The sequence below is a fragment of the Branchiostoma lanceolatum genome, chromosome 12, assembly GCF_035083965.1.
Source record: "Branchiostoma lanceolatum isolate klBraLanc5 chromosome 12, klBraLanc5.hap2, whole genome shotgun sequence".
NCBI classification, from domain to species: domain Eukaryota; kingdom Metazoa; phylum Chordata; class Leptocardii; order Amphioxiformes; family Branchiostomatidae; genus Branchiostoma; species Branchiostoma lanceolatum.
The window spans coordinates 19,300,598-19,312,272 of NC_089733.1; the positions used below are offsets into that span (position 1 = coordinate 19,300,598).

An 11,675-nucleotide genomic window follows, 5' to 3' on the forward strand; every position below is an offset into this window, starting at 1 on the left:
TTCGATAACAGATATCACAGGGCGGGGGACTTGGAGTGCTTATAACATCCCTCCCCGCCCTTCGATAACAGATATCACAGGGCGGGGGACTTGGAGTGCATATAACATCCCTCCCCACCCTTCGATAACAGATATCACAGGGCGGGGGACTTGGAGTGCATATAACATCCCTCCCCGCCCTTCGATAACAGATATCACAGGGCGGGGGACTTGGAGTGCATATAACATCCCTCCCCGCCCTTCGATAACAGATATCACAGGGCGGGGGACTTGGAGTGCATATAACATCCCTCCCCACCCTTCGATAACAGATATCACAGGGCGGGGGACTTGGAGTGCATATAACATCCCTCCCCACCCTTCGATAACAGATATCACAGGGCGGGGGACTTGGAGTGCATATAACATCCCTCCCCGCCCTTCGATAACAGATATCACAGGGCGGGGGACTTGGAGTGCATATAACATCCCTCCCCGCCCTTCGATAACAGATATCACAGGGCGGGGGACTTGGAGTGCATATAACATCCCTCCCCGCCCTTCGATAACAGATATCACAGGGCGGGGGACTTGGAGTGCATATAACATCCCTCCCCGCCCTTCGATAACAGATATCACAGGGCGGGGGACTTGGAGTGCATATAACATCCCTCCCCGCCCTTCGATAACAGAGATAACTCAGGGCGGGGAATCGCTTTGCATATAAACCCAAATAAGCTAGAATAGTCACATGGTATATTGTCTGTCAGTCCTTTTCCTGCAGTTAGTTACATGTGCCTATGGGCAACAACTTACAATTGACTCATTATAACACACGCACACAAGATAAGAAGCTATACAAGTGTACTCACAGTGTATACAGCCCACCCCAACCCCCACCTACTGAGATCATGAGTTACAACCTAACAACTATGAATTTGTTTGTTAATACATGTCTGTTCATGGATTTACTATGAGTATGAGGCAAATTGTTTTCCTCTATCTCATTTAATGTTAAATATTCTCATTAAGTCTTAGACCCTACTTTGATGAACTTTATATCTACAAAGAATAATCAAATATAAAGAAAGTCTCCAAATCCATGTAGTATACACAAATGTTATGATCTAAATGTAACTGTTACTTATAACAAAGTTAATAGTTTCTGATCACAATATCTCATAAATACACAATGTAAGACAAGCAAGAAAAAGGGGGACCAAGATGAAAACAGAAACTTTGAGGAAAACGTGAATCGAACCCAGGAGGAAGGTCCTGATCTTCAGTTTGACTGTCACATACAGATAAAGTTTCTCAAAAACCAGAAAGGTCAATTTCTGACCTGCAGGTCAACATCCTATAGGTCATTACAATACTGTCCTCTGATTGGTCTGTTGGATTACGCATGCGCACTGAGTGGGCGGCATTATTCAGAAAACCGTTGGTCCGGGCAGGTCCGGGGTCCACAGTAGAGATGAATACAGGGCGTTACGCGCCTCTCGGCGCTATAAATGGATCCACCACAGTCTACATTGGTGGACCATCGATCTGGGAGAGGCTTATGAGTCGAGGAGGAATATGGCTTAAACTCAAACGTTCGGAAAACTATGGTGACTGACGTATCAGCGATGTGAGTTTGGTCGCCCCCCTCCCTCCTTGCACCGGACACGGCTGGCTGTGCATTTTATTTTGGACTGCTCTAAGGCTCGCTGAGTACCAACAATGAGGTGAGAAAATAGACCTTGGTACAATTAAGAATGTTTTAAATCAAAAATATGTTCAGTTACCTTGTCTTAGTTTTATTTATTGACATGTCATCGCCAGAAACACATGTCTTCAACTAACCTGCCCCCCTCCCCATGACTTACTTGTTCGTACTTGTCAGTTGTTAACAGGTATTCGTGTCGGGTTTAAGATACGAATTACGAAACAGCAAACACTCGAGATATAGACTGATCATGAGATCTCCCCTAGCCTCAAATTTGCCCCTGATTGGGTCATATGGGGACAATACCTATGGGATGAGATGAAAAAGAAATTAAAAGACACAACAGAAGCAATAGTGTGATGTGAAAGCCTCAAATTTGCCCCTGATTGGGTCATATGGGGACAATACCTATGGGATGAGATGAAAAAGAAATTACAAGACACAACAGAAGCAATAGTGTGATGTGAAAGTTAGAAATTTCGAATAGTTATGTTTTCACTTCAGTTGAAGCTTTGGTCACCATATTATATTTCAAGTAGAACATTTATGCTACATGTACAAAATTTGAGGATGCTCAGGTTTTTTAAAAATCTGTTTCATTGTTTCCTATTCTATATACCAGTACAGCAGCAGTGGGTTCACCGTTATGAGGAGGATGGTTGGGAACAAAGCAGACAACTGCCAGAAGTTCAGCCGCTGAGTACCTCAAGTGCTGCTACAGGCTCCAAAGGTAAGACTACAGTCCTGCTCGCTCATCAACATCATCATATTTGTCACACTTGAGTATATTGGGAGTCATGATTCTCCATAATCCATTGTCCCTTGTTTGTTGCTAGCAGTTGTGATAGGATAAGATCCAGGCACAAATTTCATCTGTGAATATCTTAGTGTTGGAAGAAAGTTAAGCACTGTATAACGAGGCACAATAGTTACGGTATACCTTTATACCATCTTCAGGATGAGGAGGCTCAGCCTGTGGTAATCCCAGTCTCGGACGATACTCATGTGTTGTACTGCACACTCTCCCAATGTTTATCCAGCCGTGTTTTGAACTCGTTGACTCTCTTAGAATCCACCACAGATTGTGGTAGTGCATTCCAGTCACTAACTACTCTAACACTGAAGGACTGGCTCCTGAGCCTACTCCTGGCTAGGGGAACCTCGAGCTTATGACAAAATCATTTGACTTGTTTCTTAATCATGCATGTATTTTTTGTCATTTATCTATTTATCAGTATTACTTTCAACCATATACTATAGGACGGATTTCCATGTAAATTGCTGTTCAATGATTTTTTTATTTTGTAGGAACCAGCTCATCACAAGAGGGACTCCAACCTCACCCAGGAAGTACATGTACAACATATGCAGACACAGAAGAAGGCAGCGATGGACTCTGATGTAGATGAGAATGGGGAGAGGAAGGTTATACACGAGCAGTTCTACAGCACATAAAACCAACCTGTGTTCAGAGTTTGGCCAGACCTCATATGTTTCCTTGCCTGAAACTCAATGTCTGTTTTTTTACCAAAAATAACTTTCTATATCTGATGGATTAGGCTGCTAGACTTAGGGTGACTATCGCCTTCATAACCTCTGTAGAATATACAGCAACTTGTATTTCAGTCCAATTGCTCTATACAGCAGTAAATATGACCCTGTCTGGCTGGGATTATGATGGTAATGATACATTATAATGTCCTCCACCCTGCCCCAAATGGATTACTTGTATACATGTATCACTCCAATCTTGTTGTGAATACAGAAATGTTAGAATTTGAATGGCTGAATTTCCCAAACCTTTCTTTTATTGAATGATGATGAAGTATTGCTTGTATAAACATGTAACTAGTAGTACATGAGTCATGACACTGATACTGTTGGCAAAGTGAAGAACAGTGCAGACCCCACTGAATGTAAAAAAGGTAAAGCAGTCATCCTTGATTGATTGAGGTGAAGCATGATGCTATCTCAAGTAGTTAAAAAGTGGAAGTGCAATTCGGATTTGATACACTCACATGTTTTGTCGACCACTACTCTTCTCGATAAGTGTGTTGAGTTCTTTTATGTGCAAAGGTTTGAGGCTTATTTCTGAGGCTCCTTCATACAGGGGGCCGCTGACTTAACATCGCCATCCGAATTGACAAATACTATCCCTTTCAACACGTCCGATCTGGGTTTGACCCATTCAATTCTTTTACTTGTGTCATCGCGAGTTCCTTGCAATGTTACTGTTTTCTTTGCATAGCTTTGCTAACTTTATCATACTGGCACATTTGTATTCCATAGATGACGTCATGTTAACATTGTAAACAACTACAACAGTGATAACATTGTAAAAAATGTGCACAAAACCTATGATACATGTATCTATAGTTAAACCATTCTCGTATATAGTTTCCCAAAGGGTATGTTTGTCAGTGCAGAATGATAGAGACTGATATGTTAAGATTGTGTCTGATGATAAACCGAATAATGTATTGAGTGATAAATGTTGTTTGTAAGCATGTATCACTATGGTTTATGTGTGTTGTTGATACAAGCCAGTTAATCACTGTATCTGTATATGTTGCTATGTTTATCCAATAAATATTGCTGAGTTTTGCCCCAAACCATGCGTTTGTGCTTCATACTCAATCATAATCCATGGTAAATGTGGGTAAAGGAGGGTAAATATCTCTTTTAGTAAAGGCATGTATACATCCTCTGTAAATATGGGTAAATTTAGCTGTGAGAATACAGTACTTGGTAAGGTAAATCTCGGTAAATGCGCTTGATAAATGTGAGAAATGCTACGTACGGTAAATCTGGGTAAATGCACCGAATATATGTGAGAAATACTCCCTACGGTAAATCTCGGTAGATGCCCTGAATATATGAGAAATACTCGCTACGGTAAATTTCGGTAAATGCATGATTTACACGACCTCGGTAAATGTGGGTAAATAAGGCAAACATTACCAGCTATACCTTGCGGGTAAATGCGGGGTATATTCGCACATTTACCGATGGATAAATGCTGATAAATCTCTGGTAAATGTAACCTTTACACGGCTTTACATTACATTTACCATTGTGGTAAATTCCACTTTTCGTGCAGTGCAACCTGCAGCCTTCAAAACTATGGAACTTCCCCTGATGCATACAACCTGCAGCCTTCAAAACCATGGAACTTCCCCTCACGCATACAACCTGCAGCCTTCAAAACTATGGAACTTCCCCTCACGCATACAACCTGCAGCCTTCAAAACTAGGGAACTTCCCCTCACGCATACAACCTGCAGCCTTCAAAACTATGGAACTTCCCCTCACGCATACAACCTGCAGCCTTCAAAACTATGGAACTTCCCCTCACGCATACAACCTGCAGCCTTCAAAACTATGGAACTTCCCCTCACGCATTATAGTAACAACCTGCAGCCTTCAAAACTAATGTCCACAGCTGTCCCCTAGCATAGTCATCTTCATCTTCCATCAACTTAGTTCCATGCCTAGAAGTAGTCACACATGGCCCCGCATTGAACAAACCGTTAAAAACATCAAATGTATAATTTGGTGTGCCCTTTCCTAATGCCAGAGCAGCTTTCACAACAAAATTCTGTCAACGCCTCCGTCTGTTTCCAGCAGGAGATTCCGTATGGAACTGGGTCATCATCGGAGGTCGCTAATCCTCGGAATTTCATCACTTTCGACTCAACACTCGGAATTCGTGGGTCGGATTACATCAGAAAATGAGGTGTTTATTGACTTTCATGTCTTCAGGGAATGATGTAAAGTAAGTAACTAAGTAAGTAAGGGAATAATGTTTGAAGTGATACTTGCAGGACCCACAAGTCATGTTTGGGGCCAGAAAGTCTTCTTGTTGAAATTGTAAAGTTGGTCTTTTTGTTCCGACACTTTTTGTGCCTGGTGGCACCCAGGTCAGCAAGTTTCCCCGCTGTTTCAGCAGCAGGAATCACTGCTTCTGTGACGTCACGTTGTGCAGATAGAACACGTGATTCGGTGAGTAGTGGGTCATGTGTTGCAGATAGAACACGTGATTCGGTGAGTAGTGGGTCATGTGTTGCAGATAGAACACGTGATTCGGTGAGTAGTGGGTCATGTGTTGCAGATAGAACACGTGATTCGGTGAGTAGTGGGTCATGTGTTGCAGATAGAACACGTGATTCGGTGAGCAGTGGGTCATAAGTTGCCAAAAGTCTATGGCGCCCCCGTCTCTGTTGAGGGATTGTTGTAAAATTCATTATTTGTGTTGACAATTGCAGTTCAACTTTGATTCAGGATGACTTCTACCAACGCGGATGAACTTTGAAGTGAACACTCATGTTTTTGCTAATTTGGCTCCCGGGTGTGTTTTATTTAGTTTACATGTTGGTGGTTCACTGGTTAATTAGCCGATGACAGACATTTGCACCCAGTTCCCAGTACAGGTGTAGCAGTACAGATGGGAGCCCAGCCAAGTTGCCCCCCCCCCTCAGGTGTAGCAGTACAGATGAGAGCCCAGCAAATATGGTCCCAGGTGTGTCATGCCTAGATTACTGGTTATGCAATGAAAAAAAATAACATAAAAAGGCATGCTCTACTAGGAGAGAGGGAATCATTAATGAGCAATTAGCTAATTACCCAACTATTTGCATCCCAGTGCTCAGTACAGTTGGCAGCGCAGAGGCCCCCAGGGAGACTACATTACCCGCCCAGCCGAGCATAAATATCAGGACTGGGCGACATTATAGATCCATTATACAGATGTATATCAGCTGTGCAGCACTTACTCAAGCATGGCAGGACATACATGTACAAGTACACTGCAATAAAATTAACAACTGCAAGCACACACATCAGGACTGGGCGATATCATAGATCCATCATACATTATATATATCAGCTGGGCAGAACTAAATACTAAAGCATGGCAGGACATACAAGTACACTGCAATTAAATTAACTACTGCGAGCACGCATATCAGGACTGGGCGATATTATAGATCCATTATACAGATGTATATCAGCTGTGCAGCACTTACTCAAGCATGGCAGGACAAACTCTACAGTAATGAAGAGAAAATTGTGAACAATGAACAAACAATTATTGTCAGGATCCAGACTTTGATAATGAACTCCCGGTGCTCATATCCGAGGCCTGTGTGTTATCATAGAACCGTTATACAGACATGTATCGGCTGTGCTCATATCCGAGGCCTGTGTGTTATCATAGAACCGTTATACAGACATGTATCGGCTGTGCTCATATCCGAGGCCTGTGTGTTATCATAGAACCGTTATACAGACATGTATCGGCTGTGCTCATATCCGAGGCCTGTGTGTTATCATAGAACCGTTATACAGACATGTATCGGCTGTGCTCATCTCCGAGGCCTGTATGTTATCATAGAACCGTTATACAGACATGTATCGGCTGTGCTCATATCCGAGGCCTGTGTGTTATCATAGAACCGTTATACAGACATGTATCGGCTGTGCTCATATCCGAGGCCTGTGTGTTATCATAGAACCGTTATACAGACATGTATCGGCTGTGCTCATATCCGAGGCCTGTGTGTTATCATAGAACCGTTATACAGACATGTATCGGCTGTGCTCATATCCGAGGCCTGTGTGTTATCATAGAACCGTTATACAGACATGTATCGGCTGTGCTCATATCCGAGGCCTGTATGTTATCATAGAACCGGTATACAGACATGTATCGGCTGTGCAGATGACAATACTTACTCATTTAAAGCCTGGCAGGATAGATACTCTAATTTCCCATGGATTATATAACAATCATCATCTGAAGTCACTGATAACTAAAAACTGCACATGAATAAATCCCAGAGCCTTTGTGTTATTATAGACCATTATGCAGACACCTATATAGCATGGAGCGGACTGAAGCATGCCAGGATGTATAGTCTAATAGTCCATGGATTATCTAACAATTAGAGACTATCATGATGGTAATTTTAGCAATTACTACTGTAACGACTTTGATAATTACCTACCGCAGGTGCACATCAGGACTGTTTGTTTTGGCCACATCATATTTCCAACCCTGTTTATAAAGTATTATCAGATTAACACTCACTAAAGGACTCAAGCGTGTCAAATAGGCAACACGATAATCGATAAGCCAAATAGCAGAATTACATGTAATCAATCGTCTATTGTCAGAGCAGCCAGTTCTGGGATATAATCAGCTCATGTCAGGAAACTACAAGGCTCTGGATGGTCCACACAAGCAGGAACAACAGTCCGGAATTCTGTCCACACAAGCAGGAACAACAGTCCGGACTTCGGTCCACACAAGCAGGAACGACAATCCGGACTTCGGTCCACACAAGCAGGAACGACAATCCGGAATTCGGTCCACACAAGCAGGAACGACAATCCGGAATTGGGTCCACACAAGCAGGAACGACAATCCGGAATTCGGTCCACACAAGCAGGAACGACAATCCGGAATTGGGTCCACACAAGCAGGAACAACAATCCGGAATTGGGTCCACACAAGCAGGAACGACAATCCGGAATTCGGTCCACACAAGCAGGAACGACAATCCGGAATTGGGTCCACACAAGCAGGAACGACAGTCCAGAATTGGGTCCACACAAGCAGGAACAACAGTCCAGAATTCGGTCCACACAAGCAGGAACGACAATCCGGAATTCGGTCCACACAAGCAGGAACGACAATCCGGAATTCGATGAAAGGCCTCGACTGGAAGAGATCTTTGTACCTAGCTGAAAGGCTGTACATGTGTACTCTTCTCTTATTTTAATGTTAACATTTTTTATAAGCATTAACATATATCTAATCTTGATCATTAATGGATAATGGTTAATGATTTACACCTGCCAGTGATTAACCTTTGTCACCTGGCCTCACCTGGCCTCACCTGGCCTCACCTGGGGTCTCAGGCTGGATTTAAACATCCTTTTCCTAGCAAATGAATCTGGAATGTCTGCGGCTAGCTCCCAAGTTTTCAGTCCCTTTTTTCACTCACTCACTCACTCACTCACTCACTCACTTATTCATCAAGAATAAACGACCACCTACTGCTGCATTCTCAATACCTTGAGCCAGCCGTCTAACTCTCCGTACGATCATTATATTCACTTGTCCCATCAAAGTTGAATCTCCAGTGCCTAGTTTGCACCCCTAATGTTACATGGATATCATCATAACCATGATGATCAGATGTACTAATGCACTACAAGTTGGCGTCAAGAGGTGTGATATTCTGTGATGATCAGGCAGGTTTTAACATTCAAGACTTCTTGCGACGATGCAGCAAACTTGCCAGATGTGGTTTGCAAGCAAGGACAACTGAACACCTGAAGACATAACATAAGACTTCTCATGCAGCAGTCTTATCAACCTTTGTGATCAGGTTACAGTTTAAGCTTCAAGATTCCTTGCACGGATGCAGCAAAAGTGCCAAGGAGAGAATCTTCAAGACATTAACCTTCTCCCTGCTGCCTAATTTGAAGCCAATAGGGAATGTGGTGCCAAATTGCTACTTCAGAGTGCTAAAGGTTAAGAAATGAAATAAGACATTTCAGTGAAGTCTTAGCATCACTCAGTTCCTTGCAGAATGGACAACGTCCCCTGGAGTCTTACATTTATTGTATTGTATTGAACTAAGTTATACTTCAAATGTTCCAATATTTCTGACTCGTTACTCTATTTAATACTCCCATACCCTGACAGGCTACAGAAGCAGTTGTACTTGATGTCCCACTATGGTACTCCAAACTGCTCGGACTATGGTACCTAAAGGAACACACAAACTGCACGGACTATAGTACCTAACGGAACAGACAAACTGCACGGGCTACGATACCCCAAACTGTACTAGCTATAGTACCTAACGGAACAGACAAACTGCACGGACTATAGTACCTAACGGAACAAACAAAATGTACGGACTATAGTACCTAACGGAACAGACAAAATGTAAGGACTATAGTACCTAACGGAACAGACAAACTGCACGGACTATAGTACCTAACGGAACAAACAAAATGTACGGACTATAGTACCTAACGGAACAGACAAACTGCACGCACTATAGTACCTAACGGAACAGACAAACTGCACGGACTATAGTACCTAACGGAACAGACAAAATGTACGGACTACGATACCCCAAACTGCACTAGCTATGGAACCTAACGGAACAGACAAACTGCACGGACTATAGTACCAAACGGAACAGACAAAATGTACGGACTATAGTACCTAACGGAACAGACAAAATGTATGGACTATAGTACCTAACGGAACAGACAAAATGTAAGGACTATAGTACCTAACGGAACAGACAAACTGCACGGACTATAGTACCTAACGGAACAAACAAAATGTACGGACTATAGTACCTAACGGAACAGACAAAATGTACGGACTATAGTACCTAACGGAACAGACAAACTGCACGGACTATAGTACCTAACGGAACAGACAAACTGCACGGACTATAGTACCTAACGGAACAAACAAAATGTACGGACTATAGTACCTAACGGAACAGACAAACTGCACGCACTATAGTACCTAACGGAACAGACAAAATGTACGGACTACGATACCCCAAACTGCACTAGCTATGGAACCTAACGGAACAGACAAACTGCACGGACTATAGTACCAAACGGAACAGACAAAATGTACGGACTACGATACCCCAAACTGCACTAGCTATGGAACCTAACGGAACAGACAAACTGCACGGACTATAGTACCAAACGGAACAGACAAAATGTACGGACTACGATACCCCAAACTGTACTAGCTATAGTACCTAACGGAACAGACAAACTGCACGGACTATAGTACCAAACGGAACAGACAAAATGTACGGACTGTAGTACCTAACGGAACAGACAAAATGTACGGACTACGATACCCCAAACTGTACTAGCTATTACGTTAGTACCTAACGGAACAGACAAACTGCACGCACTATAGTACCTAACGGAACAGACAAAATGTAAGGACCATGATACCCCAAACTGTACTAGCTATAGTACCTAACGGAACAGACAAACTGCACGGACTATAGTACCAAACGGAACAGACAAAATGTACGGACTGTAGTACCTAACGGAACAGACAAAATGTACGGACTACGATACCCCAAACTGTACTAGCTATAGTACCTAACGGAACAGAACCATACAGACAGAGAAGCTTGGCTCATATAACGTTATAGGCGGATTCTCGCCACTCCCCAATAACGTTATACACCAATGCTACAGGTAAACATACATAACGTTATGCACTAACACTATAGATAGAAGGTGCAGATATACAACAACAGTAAGATTGCAAGATATAGGTGTGCTCAATTCAAGGAGCTTGAATATTAAGCACCCTTATGTGTCCATAGCCCTGCACCTGAGAAGTCAAGAGATCTGCCCTCGGAAATCTTACTTCTCCCGGCTTCTTGACAACTCTACTGTCTCTTTTACATCAAAAGGAAGCTCGGTCACATCTTAGCGTGTTCCTACCTTGGAAAGGTTGCCAACGAAGATTCAGCGGAGTGCTGCGCAGTTTCGGGCGGGTCCAGGCGCCTCTGCTACCGACGGGGTTTGACGGTTCGTCCGCTGTTAAATCCCGGAGCCTTACGGCGTTACCGCGACGGGAAACGTGCTCGTACTAACAGCTGGGACCTGAACGCCGAGCGCTGCAATTAGATACACTCAACATGTCAATGTGGAGAGACTTACTGGACGACAGCGCCCTCTAACCCTGGGCTTTGGCACTGCAGTTGTGGTAGGAGTACACAGTATTTCGCCGCGACCCCCGGAGTCTGTGGCGTGGCGGTAAGAAAATAGTGCGCCCTAAACCTTGATTCGTGTGTAAAAACGTTGACCTGAATGCCAGGGAGGCACGAACTTTACTGTATGGCAGTGTGGTAAGTGGGCTTTTAGATGGTAGGAATGAGATTGTGAAGTTTTCCAATTCGGCGTATAAATGCGC

General features: G+C 43.2%; 1 protein-coding gene across 1 annotated transcript in view; it reads right to left on the bottom strand.

The window, feature by feature from the left end:
- Window positions 1–11,368, bottom strand: part of LOC136446582 (acid-sensing ion channel 1C-like) — a 396,318-nt gene extending 384,950 nt beyond the window's left edge. The window contains exon 1 of the mRNA XM_066445033.1: window positions 11,204–11,368. The gene's annotated coding sequence lies outside the window, so the exon portion shown is untranslated. The remainder of the gene's footprint in view (window positions 1–11,203) is intronic.
- Window positions 11,369–11,675: the final 307 nt, after the last annotated feature.